General features: G+C 49.2%; 1 protein-coding gene across 1 annotated transcript in view; it reads right to left on the bottom strand.

The window, feature by feature from the left end:
* Positions 1-14,566, bottom strand: part of DSCAML1 (DS cell adhesion molecule like 1) — a 360,723-nt gene that overhangs the window by 56,192 nt on the left and 289,965 nt on the right. The window lies entirely within an intron of this gene.

The following is a 14,566-nucleotide window of genomic DNA, read 5'->3' as shown; positions in this document are numbered from 1 at the left end:
CATGGCTCAGGCTTTCTTCACAGCGGTCAGCTGGTTTACCCTCCCAAACAGCTGAGAAACCCCTATTCTTCCCAACCAAATGCAACAGAAGGCCCTGGCAAGCATTGCAGTGCTTAGGATTCCTTAAGTAGCACTAATAGACCCGCACCCCATTCCTCCCCCATTGCCACCCTGAGAAATTCATCATGAAACAACCAAGGCACTGGTTGGCCATCAGACCACTCCTACTGCCATGACAAGAGGCAGCTGCATCCTGGCCTCCTCTGGGACCAAGAGCCATGGCTGGCATGGGAGGAGGGCAGGGGGCAGAGGGAAAGAGGTACTCAGCTGCTGGTGAAGTCCCGTTCCCTCTCTCCTGCAACCAATTCAACAAATACAAATTGAACACCTATGGCTTGGGGACAGATATGACATCAGATGGGTCCTTGCCTCCTGAAGGAAGAGGAAGAGGGGGTGATAGCCGAAGGAGACACATGAAAATGAGGAAAATCTGATGAGTGTTTCATGGACATTTTTGTAGAAATTAACTTTTCCTGAGGAGTACCTAGGAAGGCATTGCCCATCTATTCAATGCTCATTTATTGAGCACTTATGAGGTGCCAGGCCTTGTGCTGGGTTCTGGAGCTAACAGTGAACAGAACAAACCTGACCCTAGGGAATTTCACTGCAGTGATGACAAGAGATCGCAAACGAGCAATTCCAGTAAAGAATGCTAAGTACTATGCTAGCACAAATGCACAACAGCTGACACAGTAGGACTTAAATGGGAAGAACAGAGGCCACCTGGGCATGGAGGCTGCTGGAGCAAAGGCTCAGCAATAGGTAGGTCTTGGAAAGGTAAGTGGTCTGATGCACCTGGAGGCCTGTCCTTGTCCTTGTTTTTTCCTCGCCACTTTCCTGGGAAACCTGCCTCTCAAAGTATAGATTCCCAACGGCACCTGTTCTGGGGCACTGCCCATCAGTCCTGCTGGAGAACACAGACTGGGAAGGGCTGTGGATGATGATAAGAATCACATACTTTTCCATCCCACATCCCATTGTGGGAGGGTCCCTCCTCACACTGAGTTCTGCAGAGCAGAGACCCAGCTCACCACACTCCTGGCACCGTTCTGCTTGGGCAGGTATGCAAGAGTGTTCTGTCTTCAGTATGCTCTGTCTTCTCACTCCTCATAGCTGTCTCCCTCTGGGGCACTGTGTCCTTCTCCCCTCAGTGGCTATACCTTTGTTTACCTTTAGTTTTAAAGACTTACTCAGAAAGCATTCTTCTCAGTGGACTTTCCAGGGTCATCTGATTTCTAAGGACAATAGGCCTTTGGAGAAAGGAAAGAAGCTATGGATGTGTAATGGTGTGACCTGAGATGCTAGTCGGTGGATGAGGACATATTTGGAATTGGTGTGCAGGGTGGAGGGTGGTTTCTGGTGTCCCTGAAGTCGCATACTGTGGCCAGCCACTTCCTTCCCTCTGCCTTCTGTCATGTGGGACTTGATATTAAGGGCCCCTGGCCCCTGCACCAGCATCTCAGCACAATCCTCAACCCCAGCTCATCAAATAATGAAGCAGATAAATTTTATAATGCATAGCATCACACCAGAATATACAATAAAATGCGAAAGACAAATAACGAAGTGCAAGTTATAATGAAGAAAAAGCCTGCAGTCAGAGACATCCGAGTATGAATTATTAACTAAGGGTTTACACTCTCAAGGATGTGTGCAGGAATATTTTTCCATCAAAGATTTGCATAATTCACTCGTATAAACCTGGGTGGAATATAAAGTAAGATTTTACATCAACAAGTTGGGCTTTGCATTACAGATGCCTCCATTTTTCCCGGAGGACTGAAATGTGGGGGTGTGGGGGGGGGCAGGCAGGTGAGGTGTTTCTGCTCCTCACACAGTGCATGGTCCTGGACTGGGGCCAGGATTCCTGGGTGGGCAGAGGTCTTCCTGAGGAAGAGGGGTTCTACTCCTTAGAGCCTGGAGCCACAGAGGAGCTGGGGGATGTTTACGTAGAGGTAGGGGTGTGTATGTGAGTGAAAAGGGATGGGAGCAGGGTGAAGCCTCAGCATAGATGAGTCTGAAGAAGACAGACTCTGTGCTAGAGTGAGGAACTCACAGCACAGCCCTGTCCTGCTCTCTAGGCAGGGCCGCATTAGCCTGCCCAGGGCTGTGTGTGAATTGCAAAGGCACCCTTGTGGTTGGGTAAAATCTGATGCTAGGAGTGACAGCTTGGCCAGTACAGGAAGGAATGGGTTTTAGGCTCCACTTGCCCCATAAGCTATGTACCTTTGAACAGTTCACAACCTGCACATCCATATGTGTCCGTCCTCCTTTGGGAGCTTTTCTTCCCACTCAGGTTTGTTCCAAGAGCCACCATGGGGCAATCAGAAACAACAGGGCCTCCAGAGATCCTGGGCAGGCCTCAGAGCCTGGGGTGGGTTCTGCTTACCCTCCCACCAGCCTGGTTGCTTATTACAGCAATGAGTACCAGGCAACACAACATGATCCTCTTCTCATAGCTGCACATCTCAGAGCAGGTTCAGGGAAGCCCATCTGTGAAGAAGAGGAGACTGCTTCTGAGGACCCCTGCCCAGCTTGAAAGGTTTAGGACCAGGAAGACCTAGGTTCTACTTACATTTCTACCAGCTACGTGGCCTTCAACACAGTGTAATGACTTACCCAAGCCCAGGGCTCGTTATCTGTGAAATGAAGACCTGTGGTCTACCTCAAAGAGTTGTTAGGGGGCAGACAGGGGCCAGATACAGGGTCTGGCACAAACAATGCCCATATTTATCACAAACTCTTATTTCAAAATCATAAGCAAGTAATTATGTAACACACCAATATCACACTCAGGCACACCATGTGACATTTTAGGTGAAATGTTCCAATTAAAACTATAAATTATTACACCCATATTATTACCCTACCAACCACACTCAGGCAGGCGCTACTTCTGTCAGACCCTGTATTTAAAGTGCCTGCCACACAGCAGGTGATCAAGAAAACAGTTCCCACCCAAGGCTCTCATACTCCTCTCCTGTTCCAAGAAAAGCATCAGATACATACACACACACCTAACAGTGTTATTTCCCAGGCTGTTTCACAGAATCACAGAGCCCTAGAGTTGCAGAACCCAGATAATGTTCAATATAGCAGCCACTAGCTGCCTGTGGCCACTGGGCACTTGAACCATGGCCAGTCCAAACTGAGATATGCTGTGAGTGTGAAACACACAATGGACTTCAAAACATAGGAGGAAAAAAGAATATAAAATATCTCGATAATTTTCATATTGATATTAGGTTAATACTTTAGATACATTAAGATAAATAAAATATACTATCACAATGAAACTCACCTGTCTCTTTTTACTTTTTCTGAAAATGTGGCAACTAGAAGATTTTAAATTCTATATGTAGCTCACACTTTGTGTCCATTGAATGGCACTGGCATAGATCATCTACAAGGACCTTTCTTTTTACAAATGAAGAAACTGAGGCCACACAGAGAAGCAATTTGCCCATGGTCACCACTAATAAAGAACAGTGCATCTTAAAAGTAGACAGACGGGAGAGGGCAACACTTCACACACGGAGCTGTGATACTCGTGGTGGAAGGTACAGCCACACCAGGACTACTTTCCAGTTCTTCAGGACTCAGAACTATAAGCTCCAGACCACTCATGAGACTTCTGCCCTGCTCTGGGCACTCTACTTGATAAAGAATGTTAGCCAGCTGCAGTGTGACCAGGAAGATGGGCAGACTTCAAACCATGCTGTTGGAAGAGTAGCTGAAAACTTGCAAGGAGTGGGAAGGACAGACCACCTATTTGGCCTAAGAAGGAATTTTCTGGCAGTTTTCACTGTTCAGGGAAAGGGCTACAGTGGGAGCAGTGAGAGCCCAGAACTGCAGGAGGACAGTCAGGGACATGGAGAAGATTCAAGGGGAAAAAGCATACGAAGGGATCAGAGGCCCTTGTCTTTGGGCCCCTGGGGGCGTCTGGGCCTCTGGAGAGAGGGATTGTCTGGGAATCCAGCTCACTCTTTTGGGAGGCAATTCTATGATTTAGAATACATTTTCCCTTGCATACAGGGATCTTTAGCTTCCTGTCCTGGGCAAGGAGAACCTGCCTCCTCTCTTCTCTTTGCCCTACAGTCTTCCTCCCAATACCAGAATAGAGAACTCTCCCACTGTGCCCCCACCCTGGCCTTGGCCTCTGAGATCCACAGTGCCCTCCTGTGCCCACAAACTGGGGGACCTCAGCCTTCCTGGCTGCTGTACGAGTGACCTTAATGAGGTAGCACAAGAGGATGCCTGGCTACATCCGATCTTTTCCCTCCACCCCTGCCTCCTGCCACCCTTGCTCTGGACCACAAGGTCTCTCTGATCCACTGAATTTCAGTACTAAACACAATTGAACCCTTACTGCATCATGACCTGGCTGTACCCCAGAGCACTTTATGAGCTGAAGGAAGACCCCAAGAATTCCCTAGAGACATGTGCTCATCCGCAGGAGTGCACCCATACACAAACTTTTGTGATTACTGTTTATTGGGACATCCCATGCACTGTGTGCTGGCAGTATTCTAGCACTCTACATGAATTAGCTCATGTGAGTAGGTACTGTTATCATTCCCTGACTCCAAGTCTTAACTAAGCTCTATGGTCTGTGCCCGTGATGGAGCAGGTAACAAGCTTGCTGCTTTTGCCTCTTGGCTTACTGCTCAGTGATGCCCCAACAACATCCATGAGAAGTCTTGTTGTTCCCACTTTTTCAAATGATGGGATAGAGGCTTCCAGAAGCAATTCTTCCCTCTTTAGGCCTGTACTACTGTGGTTGCAGAGGCCAGCCACCTCTCACTGTTTGCTACACAGTATCTGACTTTGGGTAATGGAATTTGGCCATCATCAAAAAGCTGTGGCTTCTCCGTGGAGGCAGGGACTGCAGCTTTAGGGGTACAGTCAGCATAGCAGGGGGTGGGGGGTTGTATGCACAGGGCTGAGCCCTGCCTGACAGATGCTAATAGCAGCCACAAAGGCAACACATTGCTCCAATAGGACATAGGAGGCTTTAATGTGACACAACTTCTCTGCTTCCCTGCAGTAAAATTCAATTAACGGCCAGGGAAATTTAATTTCTTTGTACAAAGAGGGGTGCCAGGGGAGGTTCTCCGGGGACTTGGGAATAGGGAGTGGCTAGGCTGGAAGGTATCAGGGACACCCATGTGGGTGAGCTGACCCTTCAGGTGGGAGGTCCTGTGGAAGGTCTTGGTGTGAGCTGTGCCGGTTGTGTCCAAAGTTTTACAGTGCCAGTGCCAGCACGGGGGATATGAGGCCAGCACTCCGCATGGCCAAACTGGGCCAAACTTGGGTAGAGGCCAAAGGGGCTTCCTGATGACTTCCAGGGCCCTTCTCTGACACCCCAGTGGCAGGGCCAGTGCCTCTCCTCTCTGGACAGAGAGCATCCTTGGCATGGTGCATGTCATACACAGTGATCTTGTTTCCCTTGCTGACTGTGAGACACCTATCCAGGACTTAGCACATATTTCGGAAAGGGAGAAGACTCCCAAGTTCTGGGCGCCTCTTCCAATAATGCCCTGGGTCAGCCTGTTCTGGCCCACACTTTGACTCACTCCAGGGCAGGGAGGAGCCTTGCTGGGCCTTTGGTGCTCAGAATACTACTACCTTACAGCTCTGCAGAAATCCCAAGTTTTTGCCTTCTGGTTCTGATGGGGCCTGTGGGCAGGCACCAGGGAGAGGAGCAGATGTGGGCTGCAACGGAGTCAGCCCTCCCCTGCTCTAGGGCCTTCCTGAGATAGCAAGCGAAAGGGAGAGGAAATCAACTTCAGAAACAAGACAGTCATTAGAATGTGATGTAACCGGTTCCCATCTGTGAAATTACTTGCAGGCTGGCCACTGTCACCCCTGAGGTCCTGCCCAGACCAGATGCTATTTACATTTTAATTTTATGTGAGAGGCTGATAGATTTTTAAAACACCATAAGACAGCTCTGCTTCCTCACTCACCCCAGTAACCATCTTTCTGAGCAATCCCCTAGGGTTGCAGCTGGAGCCCCAGGGTCCTCCACCCTGCAGGTGGATAGACCCTGCACCTGCTTGGCCCCTCCCTTGCTCTTCCAGCTTCCCCCTTCTCTGAGGTCCCACCTCAGAAGCTGGGCTGGGCTGGTCCTTACAGTTCTCAAAGCACTGAAACATCCTCTGTGAGGAGCTTCACTCTTGTTAAGGTGGTCTGGGGGCTATTAGCTCTACCATACCAATGAAGACACAGAGGCTCAGAGAGCCTAAGGGGTTTGTCTGAAGTCACACAGCTGGTGAGTGCCAGGAAGGAGCCAAAGCCCCAAGTCCCCTGACTGACAATTCGCAGGTACCCTTTCCTTTGGTTTTGGTCTAGCCTTCTTTTTGCCTGCTTGATTTTTCTGCCATCCTTGGCTTTGTCCCAGCAGTGGGAAGCTGTGTGGGAGTGACTTAGCATGGATGAGTACTGGAGGAAGTGCAGAGGGAGGCTGGAAACAGGAGTAGGGCTGGAGAGGAGGCTGAGCCAGTTCAGGGCAGGCAGTGCTAGAGACAGGAGTTGGGGGTGGTGGTGAGTCAGATTTTCTCTGTCTTTGTCTCACTTTGTCTCCTCCACCTGGTGATAGGAGCTCAGCTGGTGCTTCTGACAAGTCCCCAAGTCCCCACGGAGGGGAGATTCAGTTATGAATACCCAAAGGAGAGAAGCAGTATGTGTGGGAAGGAGACTGTGGAAGAAATAAAACCAGAATGCCACTGGCTGTTGGGAGAGGCCTGATAACACACAAAAGGAGAGTGGAGCGTTACATTCCAAAGAAAAGCCTGGGGCACATCTTTACCCAGTCAGGGGCCTGAGTACATAATAAGCATAGTTTACGTTATTGAGAATTTACCATGTGCTGGTCTTACTCCTTACAGCCACCCTAATTTTATTCCCAATTTTCAAATGGGGAAACTGAGGCTTAGAGAAGTAAATTGCTCAAGGCTACACAGTCAGTAAATAGCAGAGCCAGGACTCATCCAGGGCACGTGTGGTTTTATCCACCACAAGACACTGGTTAGAAAAGAGCAGTAGAGAGAGGAGCCGGCATGAAGGAATGGGAGCACAAAGAGCTCAGCTTTTCTGAAGAGAAGCGCACCCAAGCCTTGGGGGGAGAAGATCACTCTAGAAACTGGGAGACCAAGAGGTTGGTCATCCTGCTCGTTTTGGTTGGTAGCCGGCGGGAGGAGTTTGCGGAGGCTTTGGGGGTTGGCTACAGATACAAATCACCTGGGAAGCTTTTAAAGCAATCTTCTTGCACAGACTCTACCCCTAGGAGCTCTGATTTAATTGGCCCAGGGTGGGGCCTGGGCATCAGTATTCCTCAAGAGCATGCCTAGCCCAGGGGATTGTCACACAGGGCCTGGGGGAAGAATCACAGGACTGGAGGACCCTTCTCTTCCCCTCCCACGTTTGTAGATGTCCTCTGGTCCTTCCTTTGCCTCTGCTGGGAATGACTTCAAAGCCACAAAGGTTGGAAGAAAGGCAGCAAAGTTCTGGTGTTCCTCACCATCCTCAAGGAAGGGTCTTCACTTTTCCAGAAAGTCCATGTGAGAAGCTAACTAAAATTCCTCTAGGAGTCTCACAGCTTTTTACTGAAAAGGATGTTCTTTTGGGGCTGGCTTAAATGCTTTTCTGGAAGTCCTTTTCCTTGTTTCTGGGACAGGCTTTCTCAGGGATAGCAGGGTCCCTGAGGGCTCCCAAGAGCAGACTCACCTTGTAGGTGGAGGAGGGCTTCCCAGCTCAAAGGCCTTTATCTCCTTTTGTTTCAGAAAGGGTTACCCTGCTGAAGGTGAGGGGCCCCTCTGTCCTCACAAAGGCCTCGTCTCTGCTCCTTGTTAACAAGAGCCTGACAAAAACTAGCCCTATCTTTCAGTGTGAGATAAGCTGCCACAAAGGGGCATTGTGGGGTGTTTGGCCTGGGGAAGTGGGAGAATCTCTTTGGTTCAGTCCTGGCAGCAGTTACAGGCTTCCCCTGGGGGAAGGGCTAGGGTGGAAGTGCCGTCTGGTGTTTGCTTTGTTTTCCCATCTTAAAGAGACAGGGCCATGGCATTGTTAATTTGATTGCACCCGCTTTGGCTTCTTGTCTCTCCTGATTAGCCAAGCTTCACCTGAAGCATGAGATTAATTCAGATTGTGTGGAAGCAATCAGCCTCATCTCTGAGAGCCGGTGGGGTGGAGCCTGGGAGCGGGGTGGGGTGGGGGGGCCCACAGCACCCTCACTTTCCACTACCTGTGCACATGGGGGCAGAACTGGCCAGAAGTATGTGTGTGTGATGGGGATTGGGATACTGGTCCTAATGGGAACTTTGAAACATGGACTACAGTCTGTTTCTGCTGCATGGAGGCCCCAGTTGAGATGTTCAAACATGCCAGGCCTTGCTTCCTCCAGCTATAAAGCGTAATCAGTCAGTTCTTCTCTTGGCTGCTTGCGGCAGGGAATATTTTGCAATGAGGTGAGGACCTAGTTCTCCCCCTGCCTTTGGTCTGCTCTCCCCAGTAGAAAATGAGAGTAATAATTAAAATTCCTAACATTTATTGAATATTTGTTATGTACCATGCACCCTGGTTAGTGCTTTATACGAATTAGCTCAATATATTCCCAACCCTAGGAAATGGTAGTAGTTTTATTCCTGTTTAGAGATGAGAGAATACTCAACTCTGAAATGACCCTGAATACCAGAATCCTTTCAGAAACAAAAATAAGACATAGCCACATTTCTTTAATTACTAGGAAGGTACTTCTGGGACATTGTGCTAGGACTGGGATTGGTGAGCATTGCCTGCCAAGGACTCACAGGTGAAGATCTGAGGCTTTGCAGGCCATCGGTCTCCACTGCAAAGACTCAGCTCTGTTGCTGGAGGGCAGCTCTCCTTCCCTAGAGGTCAGTGTATAGAAGAGGCCAGGTTTTTCGACTCTTGACCAAGATGGGATTTTTATTTAGGAGACTGGTTGGATTCAGCCATGGGCATTGTAGGATGTTGGAAAGGAGACCATTTCTGTTTGCAGAATTCTGGGAAGCATGAAATTATGGATAATAAATCACTGGGCATAGGGATTGTTATAGGTTGAATTGTAACTCCTCAGAAGATATTTCAATTCCCAACACCTGGTACCTATGACTGTGACCTTTTTTGGAAATAGAGTCTTTGCAAATGTGATTAAAGATGTCTTACTGGAGAGTAGGATGGGCCCTTAATCCAATATGATTGGTGTCCTTGTAAGAGGAGGAGAAGAGATGCACAGTAAGGAAAGATGGTGTGAGGACACACAGGGAGAATGCCATGTGAGGTGCAGACAAAGACCACAATGATAGACTCACAGTCCAAGGCACGCCAAGGACTGCTGGCAGTCATCAGAGAAGGCAAGGAATCATGCTGCCCTGGGGCCTGCTGAGAGAGCATGGCCCAGCTGACACCTTGATTTCAGGTTTCTGGCCTCCCAGAACTGTGAGAGAATGACTTTCTGTTCTTATAAGCCACCGTAGGAAACTAATACAAAGTTCCAGTGGATGACAGAGATTCTCTGAGCACAGTGCCCAAGAGGACAGGTCACATCCTCTCCTCCATGAAACTGGAGGGTCTACCTAAGGTGGGAGGTCATATGAACTTTGCTTACCCTGCTCAGTGGGGGCTCAACCCCTCACTCTCCCAGCCCTGTGGATAGGCTGGCAGTAGGCAAGCAAGTGCAGGAGCTTGTAGTATCCCACAACACCTTCCACCCCAGTGCCTGGCCCAGGGATAGGTAGTCTGCGGGTGGCCAGCAACCACTGAATAACAAATGAACAGTGGCAGGGCTGGACATGAGCATCATGGGTAGGCAAGAATTTTCTTCTGAATTTTAATTTTTCCAGGTCTCACATTTCTGGAGACCTAAGGGGCTCAGATGGAAGCCTGATTGTTGGGAACTGCCCTGCCTGGTTTCAGGAATTGTAACTGCCTCCCATGGCTAAGGATGAGTGAGGGACCTCCAGAATGTGAGCCACTAAGGAGACAAAGCTTGTCTCTGGCAGCAAGCACTGCCTCTGCTTCTTCACCTGCCCCCAATGCTTGGTTAGTTAGTCAATGATGGGTAAGATCCCTCAGAGAAAGAGGCAACCTAAGCCAGACACAACCACTTGGGAGGCCATCATGGAAGGACTCAGGGGGCTGCAACAAAGAGGGAGTGATGGACCTTCACCCCCCAGCTTGTGACACAAGCCCGACAAGGCTTGTGACACCCGACACAGCCTGAGTCCCCAGTTCCATCTGGGAGAAGCACTTCCTGGCTCCTATCCACTTAAGCCTAAAAACCTATGATGGGGAAGGCAGTGCAGCCCTTTCTCGGCTAGAGAAGGATCTGGGGTGATCAGGCCTAAGAAAGAATATGTAAAATCCTGTGAAACCTGCTTTGTTTAGAATGCTCTCATTTAAATGATAAGGGTGCAAGCAAGAAGTTTGTTCCTCAAAGTTTTGTGGCTCTTTAGTTATCTGACCCTGACTGAGAATAAGCCCTCATAGTTCTTTGAATGCTATCTATTGTTTGATCCTTACCTGTATTCTTGTGCAAATGAACCCAATACAAGCCCCCGGAGGAAGGGGCTCTTGGCCCTTCTCCTTTGAAGGATTGGCCACCTTTCCTCCCCAAGCAGATCATGTCTTGGTAGTTTCACTTTCATTCATGGCGGACGGGGGGATTTTGCAGGCAAAGTTGCCCACACACCTGGTGTCCTGGGGGGGCATCCTAACACTGAGCAGGGATGGCATGGGGCTTGGGCTTCTGAGGAAGTCTACATTTGGCCCACCAGTTTCATTATTTCTGGCTTAGGACAGGACACCTGCAGCCACACAATGAAATGTGAGTGGGAGCCATAGGGTCATCTGGTTTGGTACACTGCTGTAGGTAGAAGTCCTGGCAGAATGTCAGGCAGTGTCAGCTGCCCTAGGGCACTACCATCATGCCTCCTTTGACATGGCCAAAGCAAAATGCCATCTCTCCACTCCCACATACCCATTTCTATTGAGGACACCATCATAATTATCTCTTAGCCCCGAGCCCTTAATTCTCCCTGCTCCTTTTGTTCCATCCATCATCTGGGCTGGTACTGTTCCTTCACAATAACTCTCAAACTCCCCCTTTCTCTTTATTACTTGCTCAAGATCCTAGTATCATATCCAGACTTTGGTATCACTATTTCCATCCAACAATGCCCCCTAACCTGTGGCTGACACCCTCCTATCAGATGTTCTCACTGCCTCCCACACAGGCTTCCTATCCCAGTGCCTTTGCTCACGCTGTTCCTTTCACCTAATTGCCCTCCTTTCTTTTCTTTGCCTATCCAAACACCACCTGTTCTTTAAGACTCAACCCAAGTTCCACTCCTCTAGAAATATCTGTCTGCCTGTGCCCATCCACATGGGATTTTTCCTTCTCTAACCAACACTGCACATGTAGTGCCAGACCTTTCAGCACACAATCTTGCCTTATTTCCTGAAAGTTAGTTATAGCTTCCTCACTAGTGTAAAAGTCACTTGAGGAAAGGGATGGTGACTTAATGTTGCCTTTATTTCTCTAAGACCTTGACACCATGCTGGACACATTAGGCTACTCAGGACGTACATATATATTGCTTGACTGATCCAATAATTCATTCTGCCCTTACCATTTATAGGGGCTTCAATCATAATCAGAAGAACAGTGGGATCCCCACTTAAGGCAGGGTCTAGAGACATTGCTTTAACCTTTTGCCTGCCTGTATTTTTTTCTCTTTAAAGATTTTATTTATTTTAGAGAGGGGAAGGGAGGGAAAAAGAGAGGGGGAGAAACATAAGTGTGTAAGAAAAACATTGATCAGTTGCCTCTCACACCCCCCCAAACTGGGGACCTGGCCCACAACCCAGGCACGTGCCCTGACTGGGATTCAAACCAGAGACCTTTGGCTTTGTGGATGATGCTCAACCAACTGATACATACTGGCCAGAGCCACCTGCCTATATTTTCTTATATAGCAAGCTCAGTGATAACCTTGAGTCCTTGTGACTCGAAATATTCACTGGCAGCTTTTCCTCAGTTGGCATGTATGGATGTATGTAATTTTGTTATTCATTGGATTGGCTGGAGCTGAATATGGGAAAAGCTTTGAATAACACCTTAGAGTCCACATCCATCTAGAAGCTCCTTTGTGCTCATGGTCATAGAGACTAATGGCAGGGGTGAGGGTGAAGTGGTGGTGACAGGCTTACTGCCTCTAAGAAGAAGATAAGGGCCCATGTGAGACTCTCATGACAGCCACTTTTAAACTGGGAATGGAAGTTACATGGATACTGTTGGCCTTTTTAGATCAGTAGCATAGCCCACATTTCTTGGGTTCAGACTTGTCTTTTTCTAGAAAACCCTGAAACACCAAGGGCTCTAGCTTCTGACAGGTGGGTGTTGGGTCTGCTAAAACATTCCCTGCCAAGTCTCCATTGACACAGCAGGATGAGACCTACTTCCTGAGGTCTATAAATGCCTCTGGGGCTAAAAGGAAAGGAGAGAAGGGCTGTGACTTCTCAGAACAGAGGAGCAAAGTGAGTCTCAGGGAGAGGGAGTGAGTCTTAGGGAGTGACTAACTTACCCAGGATGTAGTATGGCCACTGGGATGAGAAATCAGGACTTTCATCTCCCTTTTTGTCAGGACCTTTCTGTTTCCTTGGGTCCTGCGTGGGGTGGGAAGAGCCTAGACTGGCCCATGGCTGCAGACTATGTGGTGATGGTTCAGTGGGGGCTGTGGGACAGAGCCTGGCTTGCTGACAGCATGTGTCCAGGCTCTCTGCTTGTTTCTGTTTGATGAAACAGGAGAACAAGTGCTGTTCCCTACTGTATGAAGTCTGAAAATAAAAAAGGCCAAAGAGGCAACTGGATAACCACTTCCATGGAAATCATGGCAATGGCTCATTACCTCTTCCCCTCCCCTCTCTTCTTCTCCAAAGGCTGGTGGGGGCAGGCTCCAGGCTTGTAGAGGGGATCCCCAGTTTGGTGCAGGCCAGTGTGGGGCTCTTTCAGCCCTCCTTGAGGCCGGAGAGGTGAGGCCAATCACTAACCATCACCCAAGTAGAGACAGCAAGTAACTTGCCCCAAATTCCATAGCTGTGGCAGGGCCAGTGTCAGCCCCAATACAGGGTGAGCCAGAGCCCAGCTCCCAGCCCTGCTCTGCAGCCTGCCACTCTGCTTTCCTGTCTTCTCTACCTACTCTGTGTAGATCCAGCAGATGAACTGTCCCACCCATCCCTCCCCAAGTCAAGGGGACTCATAAAGGCAGAGGTGTGTGCCAAGGGGGTAACCTGTGACCTCATATGTGATTGGACTAAACCTGCAAACTGGGGGTCAGTCAGCCTGTCTGTCTCCAGCAAGGCAGGCCAAAGTGGGCAGAGGCCTGTGCTGAGCAGGTGCCAATGCCTGCAATTTTCATAAAGGAAAGGGTAGACTGGCCCAGCCTGCAAGGAGCTTCAGTCTGCTGAGAAGATAGGACCCATCACCAGAGAATACACCAGAAGACTTTGAGCCTTGCTACTAGCTGCTAGGCCTCAGTTTCATCTGTATGCTGAGAAGGTCCTTATGAATACATGTGTAGACATCTGGATCCACATGTTCAGGCTCCATCTGTATGCCCTGCAAAGTCACCCCTCAGATCTAGGAGTCATGCTGGTGGCAGGGCCCACCCTTGGGAAGACAGACAGGAGAAGAGGCCTTGGAAGGTCCTAGAAGGTGGCTCAGGGAATTAGGGCAGGAATTCCAGAGCATGGTCTAAAAGGGAGTTGTGGGCTCTGGGAAGCCATTTTCTTTGGCCATAGACTCCTTGATGTGTGGGAAAGATGGGGGCCAAGGAGAGCAGAAGAGGCTAGAGCAGAAGTCCCAGTCACAGGGTCTAAGGGAGGTGCTGCTTCTGCCTGACAAGGAGGAGTTTCCTTTGGACAAGCTTGAAATCGGGACCACCTCAGGTCAGAAGATACACAGTTGCCTTTCCTGGCCTCTGCACCAAGGACAACTGCTGGGAAGTGATCTGGTCTAACCAGGGGTTTCCTTCTGCTTGGGTAGGTTCCCTCTAGCCCCACTGTCCTCACTGAACTCTGTTCTACTCCCTGCTGCCTTCCTGTGACTCTGCAGCTGGGTGCGTGCTTGCAGAGGGCTCTTGGATATGGCTTTAACTGGCCTGACATTTTGTTAAACAAACAAATCAAAGCTCAGACCAAACAAAGAGCCCTTATGGCTTCAATTGGCCATGGGCTTTGCCTTGGCCCCATTACTAGAGTTTTCACAAAGCAGAGGGGAGTCTGGGGGATGTAACAGTACCTATCTAGTCAGGTAATGTGCTACACAAGGGGGACTCCTGTCTCAAGAGGTACTGCCATGCAGGGGCAGCATCAAAGCATAGCCAGCTCCTCCTACCCCAGACTAAACAGCCTGGCTTTATGCCTGCCTGAAACGAAGCATTCTCTTTGAAGATGTTTTAATTTTTTCCCCCTGTGTGTCAGT

Source organism: Sturnira hondurensis, unplaced genomic scaffold (assembly GCF_014824575.4).
Source record: "Sturnira hondurensis isolate 20B ecotype Veracruz unplaced genomic scaffold, ASM1482457v3 Scaffold0009719, whole genome shotgun sequence".
NCBI classification, from domain to species: Eukaryota; Metazoa; Chordata; class Mammalia; order Chiroptera; family Phyllostomidae; genus Sturnira; species Sturnira hondurensis.
Note: the sequence above shows the minus strand (reverse complement) of the source record. Positions and strands in the feature narration are given on the sequence as shown.